Here is a 20,655-nt window from a genome sequence, read left to right as displayed (position 1 = left end):
ATCTTGAAGATATTTATGTTTGCATATTGCTGATATTGCAAAATTCTAATTGATTTTGTGACATGTTGAATAACCTTGCATATCGAAGGTCTCATGGTATTGAGTGCGCACCCAGCATTCTGAGGCTTATTGCAGTCCCCTGTGGCTTTCCCTGTTTATTGGCCCACATATATTTATAAGGCAGGTAGGGCTTAGCCTCCCTGTCGGTTAAAGCTTTGACCCTGTCTGCTGCTTACCTGCTCTTGTGTGGCTCTCCTCGTTTCTGAATACCTTGCCTCTTCTCTGTTTGAACTCTCGGTATGACCCTTGGCCTGTTTACTGTTTCTGGATTGCCTGTTGCCCTGACCTCAGCCTGAATATTGGACTCTGTTTGATTACCTGTTGCCCTGACCTCAGCCTGAATTCCGAATTCCGCGGTTCCGCCAGCTTCCCTGAAACACCTCAGACTCTGTCCTGTCTACAGGTATACTCTTTACACCTGCGCTATGCTTGTCAAACATAAACTCCTACTACATAGAGTTAAGACCTGGGGGTATCTGAGTGCCTGTGAGCAAGACTCACTTTACAGGAAAGGCGTCTGCTATAGGCAAAGGCCAGAAAAAATCAGACAATTGCTCTTTCACCCTTTGCTTTATATCAGATAAGCGCTTGCGGAAATTTTTACTTTTTATAGTGCCAACCGCATTTACAGCAGTACATACAGATGACCAAAACTATTTTTTTCTTGAAAATGCTGTTTTTGCATATTGAGCGCCCAAAAGGCTGCCATTCACTGGCACTATATTTTTGATGAGCACACAAATTGCACACAGATATAGTCTTACCACTAGCTGTAGAAGATCCTGCTTTATCTTGAAGCTCCTGACCCTCCTCGCTTACTTGCTTCTCTCTATCTTTCTACCCTTCCCCACTGTCTCTAGACTGTTCCCCTCACCTTACTCTCACAATCATAAACAGAAAAGAAACACAGCTGTAAGAAAATAAAACTCCCGTCACACTGCCCACAACAATACAGGTTCTAAATACGCAACCTATTAAACAAATAAGCCAATAATCAAATGTAACCAACAGGTACACAAATGAACAATAATTAACACACTCCTGCTCTCTCCACTACTCTCAATATAACTCCTACAACCCCTCCCAAATCAAATAAGGAAGTAGACAAACTTAATCAGTGTTGGTGAGGGCAAAATTAAGATCAACTTGCAATGTTAACCTTACAACTAATCAGAAATTAGCATTGGTTTGAAAATCGCAATTTGAACACTAAAACCTGGTGGTTTGACGCTATTCTTGTTTTGTGGAAAGTACTGCACATCGCTAGATCGCTACACATTGATGGAGATTTTAATTTGGACCCTCAATATCACAGTTGATTACAGATGGCAATTAAAATGGCCGATGATTTTGAGCGATTTAATACTTTATGCCCCTGGAATGTCTTTCAGTGACTCTCCTCATTATATGGTAAGGTAAAGGGAGCAACAGAGCAACATTAGTGTCAGCAGCAGACTCCTGGAAAAATTACAAACAAACAGGACACACAGCAGGCCAAGGGAAAGATCCTGGACTCTGCCTGGATCTCTGTGGGGTGTCTGGACTCTCTTTCTCCTACTGCTCTGCCATCTTGCTTTCTTTTTTTCTTTAAGATAATATCTGATTCACCTTTTCTCTTTGTACAGGACCTGGACTCCCTTTTCTTCTCATATAACACATACAGAACTCCAGCAGACTATCATTGGTTATAGAGCACTCCTCTACGGGATTGTCGCTCTTCTCTGACTGTCTGGAAACTAGCTCTAGTAGTCTGGGGCCTGATTCGCCAAGGCACAAATACTGAGCGCAACCTGCATTTGGTATTAAATGTACGTATTTTGGCTTTGCACACTCACAAAATCTTCAAGTCACGAATCTCAAGATACATGCGCTGTTGAATTTGGGTGTAGGTCTACTGTGCTCTACTACACAAGACACTTCATGATACATCCAATATCTATGTAGAATATAAATTAACCAAAGAATGCACAGAAAAAAAATAAAGAGAATTAATGCCACCTGTTAATAATAATAATAATAATAAAGGCATTAATGATCAAACGGTAAGAAAAAAAAGTTAAAAATAAATAGATAAATAACACATGAAATACATTTATTAAAATGTTCTTAATGTCTACTGAACATAAAATACATTTTTACAGTTGTTCCTGATTGCAAACACATGTTATAGCATGCATTCGAGACTGTCTTCTCTACTGATCAGGACTTAAACTAGACCTGTAGCTGAAGCAAGAGATTCATCATAAAAACTAACTCTCAGAGGTTGATTCAGACTTTGTTTCATGGGTTTGTGTTTGGCATGCCCCTACTGTTTATTGACTACGGCAAAACATTCCTTTCCTTCCGTTCACTACCCGAAATCGCAGGCTGCAATAAGTGTCCTTTGTGTTTGAATACGGAGCAGACGGGGCTGCATTCACAGACATATCTCCCAGTTCTAGGCATGCGCAGAGTGATTTTGAGTACGATATGCTCAAAATCAACTGATGCGTGCCTTCATTAATCAGGCCCCTGGTGTCTTCTCTTGAATATACTGACAGCCTTGTCTGTTAGTGTAGATGTTCTGCTTATTATTATGATCTCCACATGTCAAAAATCTGAAAAATAAAGAAATTTTTTTTAGAGGTACCTTAGTACGTAAACAATTGTTCCAGATATTTCAGACAAAGAACTTTGTACGCTTTAAAACGTGTGTCAGTCATATTCCAACGTATTTCATCACAGGTAGACTTTAATCTGGCTTTACACTGAATGGTGACAATATATATTTGTTAATACAAATATAGGGACAGAGTTTTAGGTGTTATATTAATGTATGTTATGGTTACACATACCATCATTAATCAGTAAGCTATGTAGGCATCATAATATATATATATATAGAGGTGATGCACACCTGGCTTAAGAGATACCCAGGAAAGTTGCATTGCTATTAGAGAAAGGGTTCGAGGAGGGGTTTTAGGAAAGTTTGGCTGATCCAACATCTATAATTTCCAAAGGCTGATTTAGTGAGGCGTTATGTTCAATGTCATATACCTCATTTAATTATATGCTTAATTACTAAGGGCAGGGTGGGCTGAGTTGGCATTTAAGTTTCAGGGAAATAAAATCAACAGTGGCTATATTTTCCTTTGTTGTGCTGGAACTGGAAATATTCAAGTGTCTTTCTCCCATTTGACTGGACCTCCACTGTTCAGTTACCGATTATGAATCCAAAACAAGTATATAGGAGAAGAAAAAATTGACTATTAGATTAAAATTTACTTTATTCACACCCCAGAAATATTCAGGGATACAAAATGAAGTGGAAAGAACAATTTATGTTTGGCAGTCTACACATATTTGAGGGAACAATTTTGTGTGCTGTGCTTGTCTCCCTTAGTGTCTTATTTATGTGGCTTTCCACAAGTTCACAAGGGTATGATGGTTATGGAAGAGGTTAGTCCACAAGGAAGAGTCCCAAGTGGATGATGGTATGATCTGAACGGACTGGAAGAAGCATAGAGAGGACATAACAGAAAATGGAAGGAGGGAGAAGAACAAGTCTGAGAAAATCCGTTACTGTAATGCTATGTTATTTAATTGCACGGTGCTATGTAATTTAAAGGTGAAGTGGCAGATATTCATTCAATTTATTTCATGGTGTAACTATTAAATTTAATAGTTGGATCATGGTAGAGCCTATTCATTTGCAGTAGGGTGATGGGACTATTTATTAAATGGTGTGGTGGTTTTGGGACTGTTAATTGAATGATAGGCCGAGTTTAGGGGGAGGAGGACTATTTATCAAACAAGAATGCTAATTATATAAAACCAGAGCAGTATTGGGGAAATGGGTTTGATTTTTAAATGTAAATGCTTTTAATTTAATGGTGAGACTCTTTGGGGAAAAATACGGGTATTTATTAAATGTAAATTCCATTAATTTAATATTGGGCTATTTGAGGGATAGTAGGTCTATTTATTAAATGTAAGCACTAATTACTTAATGTGAGGACTATATGGGGGTTAAATAGGTGTATTTATTAAATTTGATTACTATAAAATGTAATGACAGTGCATATAAGGAGGAAATAGGTCTATTCATTAACTTTGATTGATATTAATTTAATGTCGTGGATATTTGGATGAAATAGGTGTATTTATTAAATGTTAATGCTATTTATTTTATGTTGAGCTGGTTACAGGGAGGGAGCCATAATTATTAAATGTGAATCTTATTGATTTCACATCAGGGCTGGCTCAGAGGTGGGAGACCTAGAGGGATTAGACACTGCTAGATTTTCCATATTTCATGAAGCCAGGAGCATAGGAACGAAAATTTTCATGGGGGGGGGGGGGTAAAAAGGCCAAGGACTAATATAGGTCTCGGAGACCCTTTTTCTCACGTTTGGTTTCTCATTTTACGACAGTTGTAACAGTGACTGTAGATTAACAAAGACTCCCAATCCTATGTTAATTTTTTTTATCAGTGCTTCAATGGTTGGCCAATTTCATTGTTTATTTTACTATAAAAAATATTTATACATTATTAAATAAATATTGTTAATATTAACTACCAATTAGTACAATAGCTGTTATAAAAAGATAGATAAATTAAATTGTTTATCTTAAAAAAATAAATTTTTCATAGTCATTAACCTACTTTCTATTCAGATTTTGTTGATAACCTAATCTCATTTGAGTGAGAGCATTTTTAAATCTATCACCACTGACACACTGGTTATATCATGTGCTATAAATTTAAATTGCTATATATCATGTTTGTTACTGGATGCACCACACAAACTTCAGGGTGGGTTAAAGAAAGATGAATAGTTGTTCATCATCAATACATGTCATTTAATAAATGTTTATAAACAGAACACTTAGGGCTAGATTTACTAAGCTGCGGGTTTGAAAAAGTGGGGATGTTGATTATATCAACCAATCAGAGTCTAGCTGTCATTTTGTAGAAGGTACTAAATAAATGAAAGCTAGAATCTGATTGGTTGCTATAGGCAACATCCCCACTTTTTCAAACCCGCAGCTTAGTAAATCTAGCACTTAGAGTTTTTTAAATAAACAAATAAATCAATATGTATTAAAATCTATATTAAGGCAATCTATATTAAAGAACATTTGTTAGTTATACGATTGCGAGCAGGGCCTTCTCACCTCTTTGTCTGTTTTACCCAGTTTGTTTATTAGTTTACTATGTTTGTCCCCAATTGTAAAGTGCTACGGAATATGTTGGCGCTATATAAATAAATGATGATGATGATATTAAGACAATCTATAATTTAGAAAAGCTTCACAAGTTTAGAACAGATACCGTGATCTTCAGAAAGTAGCATGAAGGCTTTTGTGTAGAAGTTCACGGGGGAGGGCAAAACACAGTCTTTGCCCACTCAACAGAAATCATGGGGGGGGGGGGCAACTGCCCCCTCTGCCTCCCGGTGCCTATGCACCTGCTTGTACCTATTATTTTTTCCAAACATTTCACGATCCAGACAAGCATCAATGCTTAAGACACAAGGAGCAGAAGGTTGTGAAAACTGAAACAACAGGTAAGAAAGCGGAGGACAGTCTGACAAACTGTCCTGATTCTGGTGGGGCAATTCCAATTTTGGGTGACAGTCATGCCCATGACTGCAAAGACCATTGGAAGGTATGTCCTGCTTCAATCTGCACTGCTTGTTACGTGCATACAATATCACCATGTATCTTAAGTGGATGGGAGGGGGTAGGCATGTGGAAAGATTTGGGATGAGTGATGTGGGCATTTTGAAGGGGGGGGTGGCCTGCCTGTTTCATTTGTGCTGGGTCCCAATATTTGTTTTGGCAGCCCTGACTGTGGGGCAGTTCATGGTTGTGGTTAATGCAGACCTCCAGAGCCTTCACACACTTGGGACAGTTAGTTATGTTATAAAAGGAAAATTAATTAAAGTTATCGTCGACGTTAGGTATTTATAATGATATATACTGTAAATATATATTTATGAATTTTAAGATGTGAATCTGATCTGTTTTATACATTACTACAGTAATAGTGATCACCACTAATAGCTTTAGTCCATTCTAAATATGTTCCATTTACACTACTCTTTTTCTTATATGGTTAAAACAGTTCTCTACCCATGCATACATTATTTCCAATAGATCTAGTTTTCTCAGCTTACATACTGGACTTTCATGTGGAACAGTTTGGAGCACTTTCACAAAATCCAAATATAGTGCATTAATTGTACTACCAAGATACAGTTTGAAACTTATCTCCACAAAAAAAATATTTTGGAATTACATCACAATATATTTTAGATGCTTTTCCCTCAGAATCCAAAGGAGCAGCAGGGTTGCACAGTTTTTAGCATGACTGTCTTACAGTGGGATCAAATATTTGATTATAACCAAGGCCATATTAACATGTGCCTCTCAATCTTCCTGTGCCTGCATGGGTCCCCCTGGGTACTCCAGCTTCCTCCCATACTCCAAAGTTGTACTGTTAGATTGATTGGTTTCTGACTATATTAACCCTAGTGTTCCAGAGCCCCTGTGGTAGGATAGATAGATTGCAAAGTCCACTGAGGCAGGGACTGATATGAATGATCATGTAGGCACTATATAAATAACTGTTAAAAAATAATTTAGTTTATCAATGCAGGAAAAGAGATAATGTATATATCAAGCGCTTACTTGTATCCACAGACTGTCAGATCTTGTTTTTCACCGAAGTCTAGATATCCAGTCCTTACAATGGCAAAGTAACTAGAATAAACTAAAAAAAAGTGTAATTATCCCATGCGATGACACTAATAATGTACTTTACTTAATTCAATTAATCTAATCATAATAATTATATAGTCTATGCTTTGTGCAAGAAATTAGATTATTATATTATTGTATATATATAATAAATGCCGACTCATGCAGTTGTTTAAGAGAATCACTTTTAAGTCATGCATCTAAATCATTTCCATTTAAAGATGTCCACTAGTAAACAATAAATAGTTATGTAAATTGTGAAGTTCCTGTAATTTATAAAATAATATTAGTTTTCTGGTAAATGTTAGATTGTTGACAACAGCAAAAACATCTTTGCATGAAGAGTTGTTACTAAATTGTCTGTGCATACTTTTAAACAATTTTCATGCTAGAAGAAACTACAAACTGTTCATTTAAAGAAAAAGAAAGATTTCTGTAAAGAAGTCATCAGGGAACACACATTTTAAGAAAGACAACAGGTGCCTAGGACCAGCAATCACCTCCCAAGGGAAAGTCCTGGATGGTGATCGTATTTACTGTAAAACCAGCCTGTCAAACTGAAACAGTTTGGTGACTAGATAATCAAGGACACAAAACTATGTAGTCAGTGTTTAAATGTAACCAAGCCCTGTCCATAATCTCAAGGGACATGTCTGAATGGCAATGTGGATTTATAATTTGTGACCAGCCCACCCACAGAGTTATCAGAGACTGTTTTCTGGATAAATAAAGTACATATATCCATAGCCAAAGTACAAAGGCGTTTATGTGTTCTTGTCTTATGTATGAGCCAAAGTTCTGCCTGGAAAGGAGCTCTGTATTTTGAGAACACCTTAAAATGTAGGCATTCACAGTCCCTTGGTCTGTGTCCCTGCGCCTTGCTTCATATATGTCTAATTTGTTTATATATTCCAGTCTCTCTGAGGCTAGCAAGCATTTCACTTTAGGGAGAAGACTGTCTTTCTCTCATTTAGTGAAGAATTTCGAGGGCAAAGAGTGCTATTTTATATGAGCATCTACATATTTTATGGTTAGAAAATAAGTTGTAACTGAACTCAAATATGTGTTACATACTATTTTTCTGCAAAAGAAAGTTGGTTTATTAAATCTGGCAGCAGTACAGTATCGTAATTTACTGAGGTACCTTGGATGGCACTTTTGGGTTTAGGAGCTGGGTAGCTAATCGTGATCTACTCTTCTCTACAATTTGTTCCTTCTTTAAATAGCTACAACTGTTGGTCATTGTAATGTCAAACCACCACTACATAGAGATGAGTGCAATGAGGCATAAAGAGGCAAAAGGAGTTGCGAAACATAATGTTTTTAACTCCCATAACATTGCCCGAATTTTTTCTTAAATAAAGGATATTGTAATATGTTGTCATGACAACATATTACTTACTATGTGCTAACATGGAGTTTGTTTAAAGGTAAACAAGTGCTGTATATTAACAGTGTAGAAAAATCATTGTTTGGTGAATGAACCATGTATTGTGTTTTGACTGAGTGTTTTTAATTCTCTTTAACGTTAATCCTGAACTTGGTGCTTGATCTTTTAGGAATGTGTCAATCTGCCTCTTTTGTGAAACTTTTCCATGGATTATTTGTCTAGGATGTTGAAGTTTCTTAACTACATTGTCTTCTATTACAGAAGGGGCATGATTTAAAAGAAAGATTGAATATAGCATAGCAACTGTATTCACAGCTAATCAAAAGATCTGTCATAAGTACATATTCTCTATTTAAGGCTAGGTACACACAAGCGTTTTCGTCCAATAATCGGGCACATCAGCCGACATACGGCCGTTCTGTCAAAAGTCGAGTTAGTCTGTATAGTGACATGATGGTCGAAAGTCGTCCCAAAGTGTTAATTATTGGCTTATTTGGTTGGTCACATTGTTTAATATTTTCCTCCCAATCACCTAACAATCATGTAGTGTGTATGTTTACTTTAGATTCACGAGCAAATGCTGATAGTTCCTCAAGCTGTGACTCCTTTTGGTGCATATGTATGCAGTTTCGGACTGGGGCATGAAGGGCCCACCGGGGGACTGCAACACTAGGGGTCCACCAGAGAGGGTGTGGTCAGCCATCATAGAGGTAAGACCAGACACTAGAAGGGGAGTGTTTAGCCCATGAAGGACAGCTAGCACAATAGTGTAGTATATAAAGAATGCAGTGTGCATATAAAGAGAACACAGTCTTGACCTGCCCCTTAGATTGGGCAGAATATTCACCAAAAATCGGGATTGTCCCACTAGAATCAGAGCATTTGACAGACTGTCCTACCTGTTCTTGTCACTTTCACCACCTGTGGCTGCTGGTTTCTTTAGCTTGTCTGGATCCTGAAATGTTGGGGGCCCTATTTGAAAAAAAAATGGGTACATTTAGAAAATTACAACCTGGCCCGGCGTTAAATCAATAGGACCAATGATTAATACTTGTGCCTTCCTCCCCTCTTCTTCATTACTCTGTGCATCCCCCCTCTTCTTCATCACTCTGTGCATTTCTGCCCCCCCTTCTTCATTACTCTGTGCCCCCCCTCTTTCCCAGAGATAGCTGGGGCTGACTGATTCAACTTCAGGCTGGGGTTTATTATGTCTGTCTAAGCTTGTGTACCTGGAATTGTTGTCACAAAAAGACAGGGGGAAATGTCTGCAAGGATGTCTTCTTTTTCCAGTAGTGTAGAGGGAGCGATCACCTTCTTGCAGTGTGAGGCACATATCCAAGTTAACATCTCTCCCCCCTTGATCGAAGCTGAAGATGTCAGGAGACAACAGACAGTCCTCCTTTTCTTACAAACACCTGTCTCATGACATTTATCAATATCAGGCAGATGATTAGAAAGCAGTGAATTATGGATCGCCTTATTTGTCTGCTCACTTGAGCTAAGTGTTTAACAGTCCAGTCATTTTCTGGAAGCAATTCTAATAATGGACCCATTGCAACATTAGGAAGTTTCCAAAAAAGCATTTTATAAGGCAAAATAGACAATGGTCCTCTAGGGGTGATCCTCATAACGTGTGTCACAAAAGACAATGCTTTTGTGGATGATGTGGGGTGTGTAATTGTTGCTTTACACCCATCAAATCACACATTGCTTGAAACACCTACAAAATAACAGATTGCAACCTTCTTACCATTGGTAGTTGAATAAAATCAATCTGGATTACCTGAAAGAGTCCTTCTGTAGCTAGGAGTTATACTTGTTCTGTGGGAACAGTGAGTCCAGGCTTTGCCTGTAAATGTATTAAAAAACTAGCACAGAATTTTGTAGTTAGTGTAAAGAATCCTGGAGCATACCAGTATGTGTTTTAATATTTGTTAAGAATAGAATGTTGCAGCACCAATCCCCTGCAGCAGCAGCCCTTCCTTTTAACACACTGAACTTTTCACACAGAAAAGTGAGGGATATATTCCATTCACTCTGCTGTGTTTCCAACTGGCACTGTCTATCTTTTTCTCTCATATTTATACATCTGTGGGACACACATTTACTTGCTTACTCTTTACAACCCACAGATTATATGACTTTCATTCATCAATCCATTTACTTAAAAATATTCATAAGGAAGTTTAATTTGTCAGAAGTCTGCTCATGCCAACGCTCAAGGTACTTACTAGCAATTAAACCATGCATATATTTTTAAATAGAGTCAAATATATATATTATAATAACTCTTGTGTACTCGGACCAATTTAGTCTAAGACAGGTCAGAAGGGTAACAATAATATATTTGTACATACTGTAACTCTCCTGGTGCAAGTTGGAATTAATTTACGTAAAGAATGGGGTGCAAGAGGGATGGGACTTACATTGTATAAACAAAAACAGACATAGATCCTCTGCACTCTCCATGCATAGACTGGGGTGCAAGTGAGGGTTGCCCACATTGTATAGACAAAAAACAGGGTCTCCCATGGCTGCTAGTGCTTGGGAACGACTTGCCCTTAAAAGCTGTGTGCAGGTAAGCCTTAAGCCCAGCAAAAAAGCATAGCATTTGATCATGCTAAGACTTACCAGAATGGGAAGACTTTGGCGTGAGTTGTTATATTGCAATATGTGGAGCTAACATTCCTTGCTTTTAATATAGAAAAGTATTTAGTACAGCATAAATTATGTGTTTGGAGAGTACAGAGTATCCCTGTTTTTTATATATGTATGTATATATCTATCTATCTATCTATCTATCTATCTCATCATTATCACCATTTATTTATATTGCCCCACTGATTCCGCAGCGCTGTACAGAGAACTCATTCACATCAGTCCTTGCCCCATTGGAGATTACAGTTTAAATTCCCTAACATACACACACACACCCACACACACCAGTGGCAGGCTGGCCCGGGGGGCAGGGGGGCAGCGGCCCCCCCGGGCCGCTGGGTTAGACGCCTATTAGGGCCGCATCACATGACAGGGGCCGCATCCCCTGTAATATGATGCGGCCGCCTGTGTGCCCCCTGGTCACACCTCTCCCAGCCCGCGCCTGACACACACACACAGACAGACAGAGAGAGAGAGAGACTAGGGTCAATTTTGATAGCAGCCAATTAACCTACTAGTATGTTTTTGTAGTGTGTGAGCAAACCGGAGCACCCGGAGGAAACCCACGCAAACACGGGTAGAACATACAAACTGCACACAGATAAGGCCATGGTCGGGAATTGAACTCATGAACCCAGTGCTGTGATAGCGATAGGTCTTCCAGATCCTTTTGATCCCCACCAGGAGGGCAGGGAGTCCGTTTGCTTCCAGGCAGCCGCTATTGCGCATCTGGTTGCGTTAAGTACATGGCTAGCTAAGGCCATCATATATTTGTCAGGGTTTATTATAGGACAGCTTAAAAGAGTAAGATAATCAAGGTGGTAATGTTAGGGAGGTAACATTATGTATCAGGTCATGAACTCTTTTCCAGAATCACACTATCTTGGGACATGTCCACCAGATGAGGTGAAATGAGCCCTCATGACTACAAAGCTGCCAGCACAGCTTGGAGGTAGCAGAGTATATGGCTTCCAGGCAGGTGTGGACCAGGTACCATCTATAGAGTAATTTTTATGAAATTTCTTTAGTGCGCACAGAAATAGAGCTCTTAGAAACCTTTACCCTGCCTTTAGCCCATTCCTCTGTGTCAAGTTTTTCTCTTATCTCTTCCTCCCATTTTAGTTCATACCAAGCCCTCTCAGGCTGTCGGTAGTCTATAAAGAGATGGTAGAAGGTGGAGATTAGGCCATCCAGGATGGATTTGCTCATACACAATGATTCTAATGTTGTGAGTTGGTAAATTAACTTAAATTCAGGGGTGGACTGATGGAAGATGGAAGAGTCTTAATTGGAGATATTGTTAGAAACGGACATGGGGAATGCTGTAAAATTGTTGGAGGTCTGCAAATTATGGGAAGATTTGCATGGGAGCTATATCTAATGAAAACTTTATGCAATGTCAGGACCACAGTTTGAATGTGATATGTTGCATTCCAAGGGGAAAAGCTGGGTTGCCCCATAGTAGGAGCATGATAGATGGATTATTTAATAACTGGAATAAATGGGTGCTATAGTCCCTGATCTATTTTGAGAATCGGGTACTGGAGGAAGCAGGAAGGGGAGTGGGTGATGTTTGATGGAGACCTATAGTAGAATGTATGGTGAAATAAGGGGAAGAAGGTAACTTCAATGTAAATCCAGAGTCTGATCATGGATGAGGAGTGAATCTAGCTGAGCGAGATGGGAGGCAGCATAATACTTGAAGATATTCGGAAGACCCAGGTCACCCTCTGAAGCATGGTGATAGAGTGTCTATGCTCTCACCCTGGGGCTCCTTCCCGACCAAACAAAGCATGCAATCTGCTTTTGTAGTGTCTGTAGGGCAAGGGAAGGAACTGGTAGAATCTGGAACAACTAAAGAATCCTTTGTAATAGATTCTACTTTATTGCTAATATCATGTACACCAGAGCTAGAACTAGAGTGTGATTAGCTGCGCCAATGGAGCAGGCCTGGGCCGGCTGTCGGTGAACCCTCAGTTGCCAGAGGTTGGGATCCTGAGGGAGCGAGCCCTATGTATATGCTGCCCTGCAGTGCGGTTCAGGCCTTGGTCTTCACAAAGGTCCCGTGCACACCGATGGATCAGAGCGGGGTCACAATAAGCTCAAGGGGTACAGGATCAATAACTGATGTGCCAGGTCTGAATTAGGATAGGGTAGGCCCAATGTGTCTTGACTATATCCACAAATCTACGGAGCTCAAGAGACTAGCTGCTGCTTGTAATGGTGATCAAGCTATGCCCCTCACAAAATGTATATTTTATTAGATCATTCATTCATTTTGTAGCAATTATCTTTATAAAGATCCATCTTTGGTAGACACTATTTAAGGGATTTACTTATGACATACCTATTACCTTATAAAAGATCCATCTAGGTTGATCTTACTGACATGTCTTTCCCTACTCTAAATAAATTCACTAATGAATGTTTGAAAGGCAAACACAATATATAAGAAGTCATAAATCCTGGGTTAGATCCTCTATGAACTTACTTTCATTGTTCAAAGCTGACATCTTTTCGTTATGCGGCAATAACACTCGCAACATTATTTTAGAATTTACTGTAATTTACAATGAAAATGTTTCGTGCGGTATACTCTAGACTGATTGTCGTGATTTCCATCACTATCGGTAATGAGAATTGCTTCATAATATAAGGATTTTTTGTTATTTATTTTATTAATTCCCTTTTTTTTAGCAACAATAGATTTTATATTGAAATTATGGATAATATACTAGAACAGTGGTCCTTTGTGTTTTTTCTTTTAGACCTATATATATATCTGCATATGAATCTTTGGTCCCAAGAATCATCATACATTAACTATACAACTCAGGTTTGCATCATTGGAGTCTGGCGATTACAAGCAAAAAAAGTGACGAGTTTTCAAAGTGAATACTGAAAAGCAGAATACAAATGTCCACATTATGCTGCTTTACAACTTATGTCAGGTAAGGAGAAAATGTATTCAATGGATAAAATAAGAACCTGATATTTCCATCTACAACAAGTGAAACAGTGACATTTAGAAAAGAAAATATTGGGAATTTTGCAGATAATAATCCCCTCTACATGAGCTTTGAATGCATCCTAACTACAATCCCCCATATAGTAACTACGCCATATGGGGGGATTAGAAATGAACCACAATATTTATGGAGCTGTTTTCTGCTGTGGTATATTTAGGTGAACCCATTGGACATAATTACATGTAACCATAGCCAACAATTTTTATTTAATTCTTTGATATGTATTGTATTCAGATTAGTCAATTTATATGTGTGACTTTGATTGAATAAGGCTGAACATTTTATGAGCGGTCCAGATAGCTACCCTCTACACATAAGCCTCCATTATTATTATTATTATTATTATTATTAATTTTTATTTACAGGGCGCCACTAGGTGTCCGCGGCGCCGTACAGGGACAGACGAGATTACAATACGAGGAGAGACAGCACAGAACAGTAAACAATAATCACAGTAACTCAGTAAGCTCAAGGCACAGCTAGAGGGGCGGGGGAGGGGAGAGGGGAAGGTCAGCCAACAACGGCACCTAGGAGAGAGGGCACGGATGAGAGGGAGACCCCCAGGAGGAAGAGGAGGGAGCGAGAGGGGACGGGGGAAGAAGGCCTACATGGTAAATGCATTGCTCATCTAGTATTTAGAGAGGGTCATGATATTAAGAAATGTTACTGGTAGGTGGCAACAGGTCTGACAGTAGTTATAACCTAATATTAGTTTATGACTACATCTAAATTGACAGAATTATTGAAGAAAACTTAAAGCAACATTTTACACGTGTATCTATGGAAATTGATTGGTATCTATTTTTCTCCTGTAGCTTCCTTATGCCTGGTCAGTAACCTAGGTGGATTTCACTTTAGCACCTACCTAAAAAGTGCATCAGTTTCTACTCCAGTCTTATCTCAGGTCCTAAAGGAGAGCACAATGAATGGGCCCCTTCAAATGCAGGTTTGATAACAAAGTTTGTGAAATGTAGGTGCAGCATATGTTGCTGTGTACAGGAACCAGTTGAAATAATAGTGGCTGGAAGGTTATGTGATTTGCTTTCTTATTGGCTGGAGCAATTGTTTTATTTGCTTAAAGTTTTCTTTATGAAAAGAAAAAAAGGGAATATAATCAATCTAGTGTTATTTTTTTCTAGGTTTTCTTTATGTTATTATTAATATTGCAAAGAGCAAAATGCAAAAAAAATATCTCATATATAATATGCGATATCTCATATATCTCACCTAAAACTAATGGTACATTCCCTTTAAAAGTATTATTCCCAATAGATTAATTTCAACTTGCCTGTGTAGCACTTCTAACTGCTATATATGACTTTTTACTACATTGGCATGTTTTATATATTAAAGAGGTTTTTTTTTCTCACATTCTAAATGCCAGCACACTTATCTAGTCAATACAAGATGTGTAGATCTCAAAAAATCATCTGTTGTGATGAGCTCAAACACCCCAACAAGCTGTGACAATGAGGTTCTGGGGAATCAAATGTTCACTGTAACGATCCTCAAATAAAAAATTTAGACATTTCTCCATCTGCTCTGGCTGATGAGAGGGGACTACAGACATTATTTTGCTGTAATGAAGAGCTGTAAAATAAAATGTAAAATGCATTTTTGAAGAATAAAACCTGTCCTTTTTTTAGTTGCATTTTCCTGTTAATGAACAGTAAAACATGTTTCATCATATATTCTTCAGGGGTGATTTTATAATGAGCCATAAATATCAACAAAATGGCAATCAGGCTAATAAAAGACAGAATGATGTACATATTTTAGTTTGTGGATAATTGTAAAAGACTGATAAATGTTAATCTTCTAGTGCTTATTGAATTTCTGTAGCTTCTCATCTTCTTTGCTACACAGACCAATTTTGGCAGCAACTGGTGTATATAAACTTGATAAAGTGTGATCCTTAAGTGGATTTTCTGTACAAGATATTTAGATTTTTTTAAACAATACTACTTTTTACCTGTATTGTCAATTTCAGTTAAAAATTGCAACAACATGCTGCAGTTTGAACTATGCTGTGTTGTTTATGTCTCTGATTACTATACAACAAAACTGATCCCTGCTTTACAATTGCCCATTTAATTCGTGTTAGGCTGGGAATGATGGGTGTTCATTAGTTTCGGGTACGAAGAGAAAGCCAAAATACCTCTGAAGAAAGAAGGAGAAAGAATGTGAAAAGAGAAGGCAACTCAAATTCTTCATGTGCAAGCACAAGAGAGGATTTGCTAAAATTGTACAAGCTTGACTAATTTGTGTATCTAAGAGTATAGGAGATGAAACCTCAGGGAGCGAGGCACAGTACTTGTTGCCCAACTTATTGTGGATTCAAAGTAAGTTATTGCATACTGCTGAAAAACAATAAAGGTGAGTGGTTAAACTTGCCCTTCCATCCCAGTTCCTCTTTTCCCACATTAATGAACTATGGACTAGATCCTTTTAAAAAAAAATTGCGTTGCCAAGTTGCTCTATGTTCAAGGAGAGGTGTGTAACCGGCATGTTGTAATAAGGGTTAAGCTCACTGGGACCCTGTAATATGTTTGTGAAAGCTATAGCTACCCTATGGAAAACAGATCCTGCAAAGAATGTTTCAAGAGCAACCGACTTCAGAGGTGTGCTAAGTGCCACAATCTGCAGCCGGACTATGTATCCAGGGACCTAAAACCAGACTACACTGTCAACACGTCACTTGTAACTCTGCAGAAAGCCATGAACATGTTAATTCAGTTAGGATGCCATCAGTAATCACCAATCTCCAGTGATTATGGTCATTTGCTGAGATACTTTGTGGGAACCCAGTATGTCAGAACTCAGCTGGCATAGCAGGGCTGCTGGCAGCAGATCGGGATGGTCAACCGCTTGAATCCTGATCCAGATCTCATGAAATGAGTGCATCTGATCAGGGAGCCAGAAGAAGGAGCATCACCCTGAAGGATGGAAACCGGAGATCAGATAAAATGCTGTGTCAGTTCACAGATGAAACACTGCTCTTGATTGGCTGGCCATCTCTTAAATAGTTGGGCTTACCAGACATTACTCATTTTGCATTGGGAGCTCCTCGGGAACAGTCTGGCTTGTCTCTGTCTTTTCTTTTATTTAATGAAGAACAAAAGAAGATGATCGGTAAGTACATATTATTACCACTACACTACAGGATAAAATAGGGGGCTCATACAAAATAATAATGCGGATCATATCACTATATCTATTTAATATAAGTGGTCTACGTAAATTATTATTTTATGTAAAGGGGTACACTAAATTATTATTTCATATAAGGGGGCACAGTCTTTTTTCATGTAGCACACAAATACTTGATAGCTTATTTGTACACTGAAATCTAGAGTTGATATTTGTGTGCTACATGAAAAAACAGTCAGTATTTAACTTATGTGCAAAACAGAATACTAGTTTGCACCCCTTGCACTGTAACATGGTTTTATCCAAGAGACTGAAATAAGATACCTCTTCATTTAAGAGCCTTAATGAATCAGGCCCCAAAATTGTAACAAAGAAGGCACTCCTGGTCCACTGATTTACTATTTTGTATTATTATTACAAAATCACTTTTTATTGTTAATCATTTAAAAATATATAACATATATTATCCTATAAGTTCCAGGTCTATATTGGCAAAATAGTAAAAAATAGAGTCAGGGAAATAGAGAAGGGAAAGCAGAAAATATTGTGCTCTATTAAAATTGCAAACCCTTAGGCAGGAGTCGGACTGTGATTTATAGAGAGTTGGGATATATTTATACGCATTTTTCTTGCAGCACCACATATTATAATACCTTTGTTTAATATGTTATTAGGATCAGATTACATCGCAAGTCCAAAACGCTGAAATGTTTTAATAATGTGTAAATTATTTTTATTTCCCTATAATTGACTTTATGTTCTTTACTACAGACTTGTTTGTTATGTTTAGACACAGTTATATATCAACTCCATCAGTACCATTGTGTCACATTATGTTTACCGAACCCAAATGCATATATTTATCTATAACAAACTGTCTTATATTGTCACCATTGTGTATACCACATATATCAATTATGTGAAAATATGTCCACCCTATATTTAGAGGGGATGCTACCCCAATTCACGGAGTGGTTATTTCCTTACTCAGTGTGCTTGAGATATTTCATATTATGGTCCCTGATTCATTAAGGAACTAAGTCAAGACATTTCTTACTTAAGTCTCCATGTTAAAATGAAAGGGGTGCAAAATAGTTATCTATTTTGCACATAAGTTAAATACTGGCTGTTTTTTCATGTAGCCCATGTAATAGGCCTGTATGAGGACACCAGCTAGGGTATTTATTAGGCTTTGGAAGATGATAGTGTATTCCTCATTAAAAGTAGGGTAGAGTGGAAATTGTTTGTGAATAACTTAAAACAATTCAAGAAGGGTTGATATTATGTTATGTTGGGTCATTTTATAGTATTCACCAGTAAAGCCATCCAAGCCAGGGGCTTTGTGGGACTGCAAATCTTTGATAGTGGTCATAATTTCCGATAGTGTTATATCCATATAGAGCGTCCTTCATTAATTTTTCTTGTATCATAGGGTCCGTAGGACGTGACTGATAAAGGTATTCATAGCATTTACGGAACTGGTCCGCAATATCAGCAGGTTTTGTGTGTAAACAATCTGAAGAAGAGTGTCCAATGGCAGTAGCATAACTCTTCTTTATCCATGTATTTGACATGTTGGCTAAAAACCTACCCAGTTTGCCTCCCAAACAAAAATCTTAGTTTTTGTTATAGTCTACGCCAGTGGTTCCCAAACTTTTGCAGTTCGCGGCACCCTTAGAGTCCCTATAATTTTTTCAAGGCACCCCTCCAAAATAATTACAGAGCAGTCCCATTTTATAAGTAGCTGGGTCAAAAAACGTAATAAGTATTTAGGTCAGGACAGAAATACTTATTTAGTTGTATGCAAAAATACACATAAATACAAGGGAAAAGAAAATTTTTATATTTTTTTTTTCCAATTATATTTCTGTCAAAGAATAATTTACAGCTAATTCACTCTGTGCCCCTGCATCATCTCCACACACACTGTGCCCCTGCATCATGTCCACACTCTGTGCCCCTCTGCATCCACACGCTCTGTGCCCCTCTGCATCCACACACTCTGTGCCCCCTGCATCCACACACTCTGTGCCCCCTCTGCATCCTTGCTGGGCCCCCGCTGCATCCTCGCTCTGCCCCCTATGCATCCCACCATGGCCAGGAAGAGAGAAAAAACAACAAACAAAATAAACTTACCAATCTGACGGCGCACGGGACCCAGCATCCTCTCTCCTGCCGCTTGTCACTGAATGTCGGGCATGATGATGTCACGCCCGACATTCAGTGAGAAGCGAGGAGGATGCTGGGTCCCGGGCGCCGCCGGATTGGTAATTATTTTTTTCCTCTTCCTGTCCACGGCACCCCTATGACAGCGCCGCGGCACCCCTGGGAGCCGCGGCGCACAGTTTGGGAACCTAGGGTCTACGCTGTACGCTGTGATTGAGATATGAGAAAAGCTTCATGTAAATGGCAGGATTGATTGTAAGTGTCAAAGGAGTCGTCTCTCAGGTTATCACGCATCACTGGTTTAGTTCCATTTTGAACCTTGCATACATGGGTTTCCCGTGGTTACTTCTATCTGTGAACAGTCTGGCATCCTTCTATCCTCGGGTGTCATCTTGCCAAGCATTGTGCACATGCGTAACCTGGGAACCTTTTAAAACCTCTGCTCCACGGTGATAGGAGGATCACCAGCCAGCATCCTTTATAAGGGTCCTGCTCCTTTCTATAAGTGTCGGTTCATCAGGTCTCCTACCTGATAGGAAGCATTTTCTCTGATTCCTATCCGTGCTCATACTTACCTTTGTTTCTGTCTTCTCGAGTTAGGCCGTTCGTTCACTGGCTGCAGCATCGGTCCTGTTACAGAGTTATAACACTTGTGTGGATCTCAGTGCTTTTGCTATCCAAAGTTCAGTGTTTCACAGCATTACCTGTTCAACTTATTCCACAGTCAAGACTGTGGTCTCACTGGAGAGCATTGCTCATCATTGGTCCTGTTTCAGAGTTATAACACCTGTGTGGATCTCAGTACTTCTGCTCTCCGCAGTGCAATGCTTCACAACTATATCTGGTCAGCTTATTCCGCTGTTTAAAATTGTGACTGTACTTCCCACTTGGCCTATCGTATTACCATGATTCGGGGCTATACTACTGATCATTGCACAGCACCCATCCTGTTCCAGAACTTCATACACATGAGGCTATATTCTATTCTGCCTTGCAGTTACTTTGTGGTTCTCTGTATTATCTGCTCTGCGGCCCCTAGAGGACCGCGACCAGTGGTTAATAGCAGCTAAGACCATATTCCCTTGCGGGAATCTCTGGTGAATAACTCTCATCCTTTAGACTCCGCACCTCTCTGGGGGTAACTGTCACTCAAACAGAGTTCAAGACTATTCTCACTATCTGGCTTTTGTGACACAAGTGTTCTACATACATTCTGAAGGATGAGGACATCTATCGCTTCCTGTAAGAGCGGTTACTAGCATTTGTTTCCCACTCAAGTTTAACCACATAATTTATAATGTGACCTCACATCACGACATAAGACACTTCCCAAAATATGTTTGGATATTCCCAATGTTCTCTTTATCATCAAGATAATTCATCCAATTCTCATTAAGAAAACCCTCAAAGTCCTCCTCCAAGGATAAAAAGGGAAGGGAATCTCCAAAGACTTGTGAT

At 38.8% G+C, this 20,655-nt stretch overlaps 1 long non-coding RNA gene across 1 annotated transcript in view; it reads right to left on the bottom strand.

Annotated features, from left to right (window-relative positions):
* Window positions 1-2,135: 2,135 nt before the first annotated feature.
* The window catches only part of LOC142160286 (uncharacterized), a 160,001-nt gene continuing 141,481 nt past the window's right edge, over window positions 2,136-20,655 (bottom strand). Inside the window, exon 2 of the long non-coding RNA XR_012693134.1 lies at window positions 2,136-2,657. This is a non-coding gene — a long non-coding RNA (uncharacterized LOC142160286). The remainder of the gene's footprint in view (window positions 2,658-20,655) is intronic.

Source organism: Mixophyes fleayi, chromosome 6, assembly GCF_038048845.1.
Source record: "Mixophyes fleayi isolate aMixFle1 chromosome 6, aMixFle1.hap1, whole genome shotgun sequence".
Classification (NCBI taxonomy): Eukaryota; Metazoa; Chordata; class Amphibia; order Anura; family Limnodynastidae; genus Mixophyes; species Mixophyes fleayi.
The sequence above is the reverse complement of the archived record's forward strand: the minus strand, read 5'-3'. Positions and strand labels throughout refer to the sequence as shown.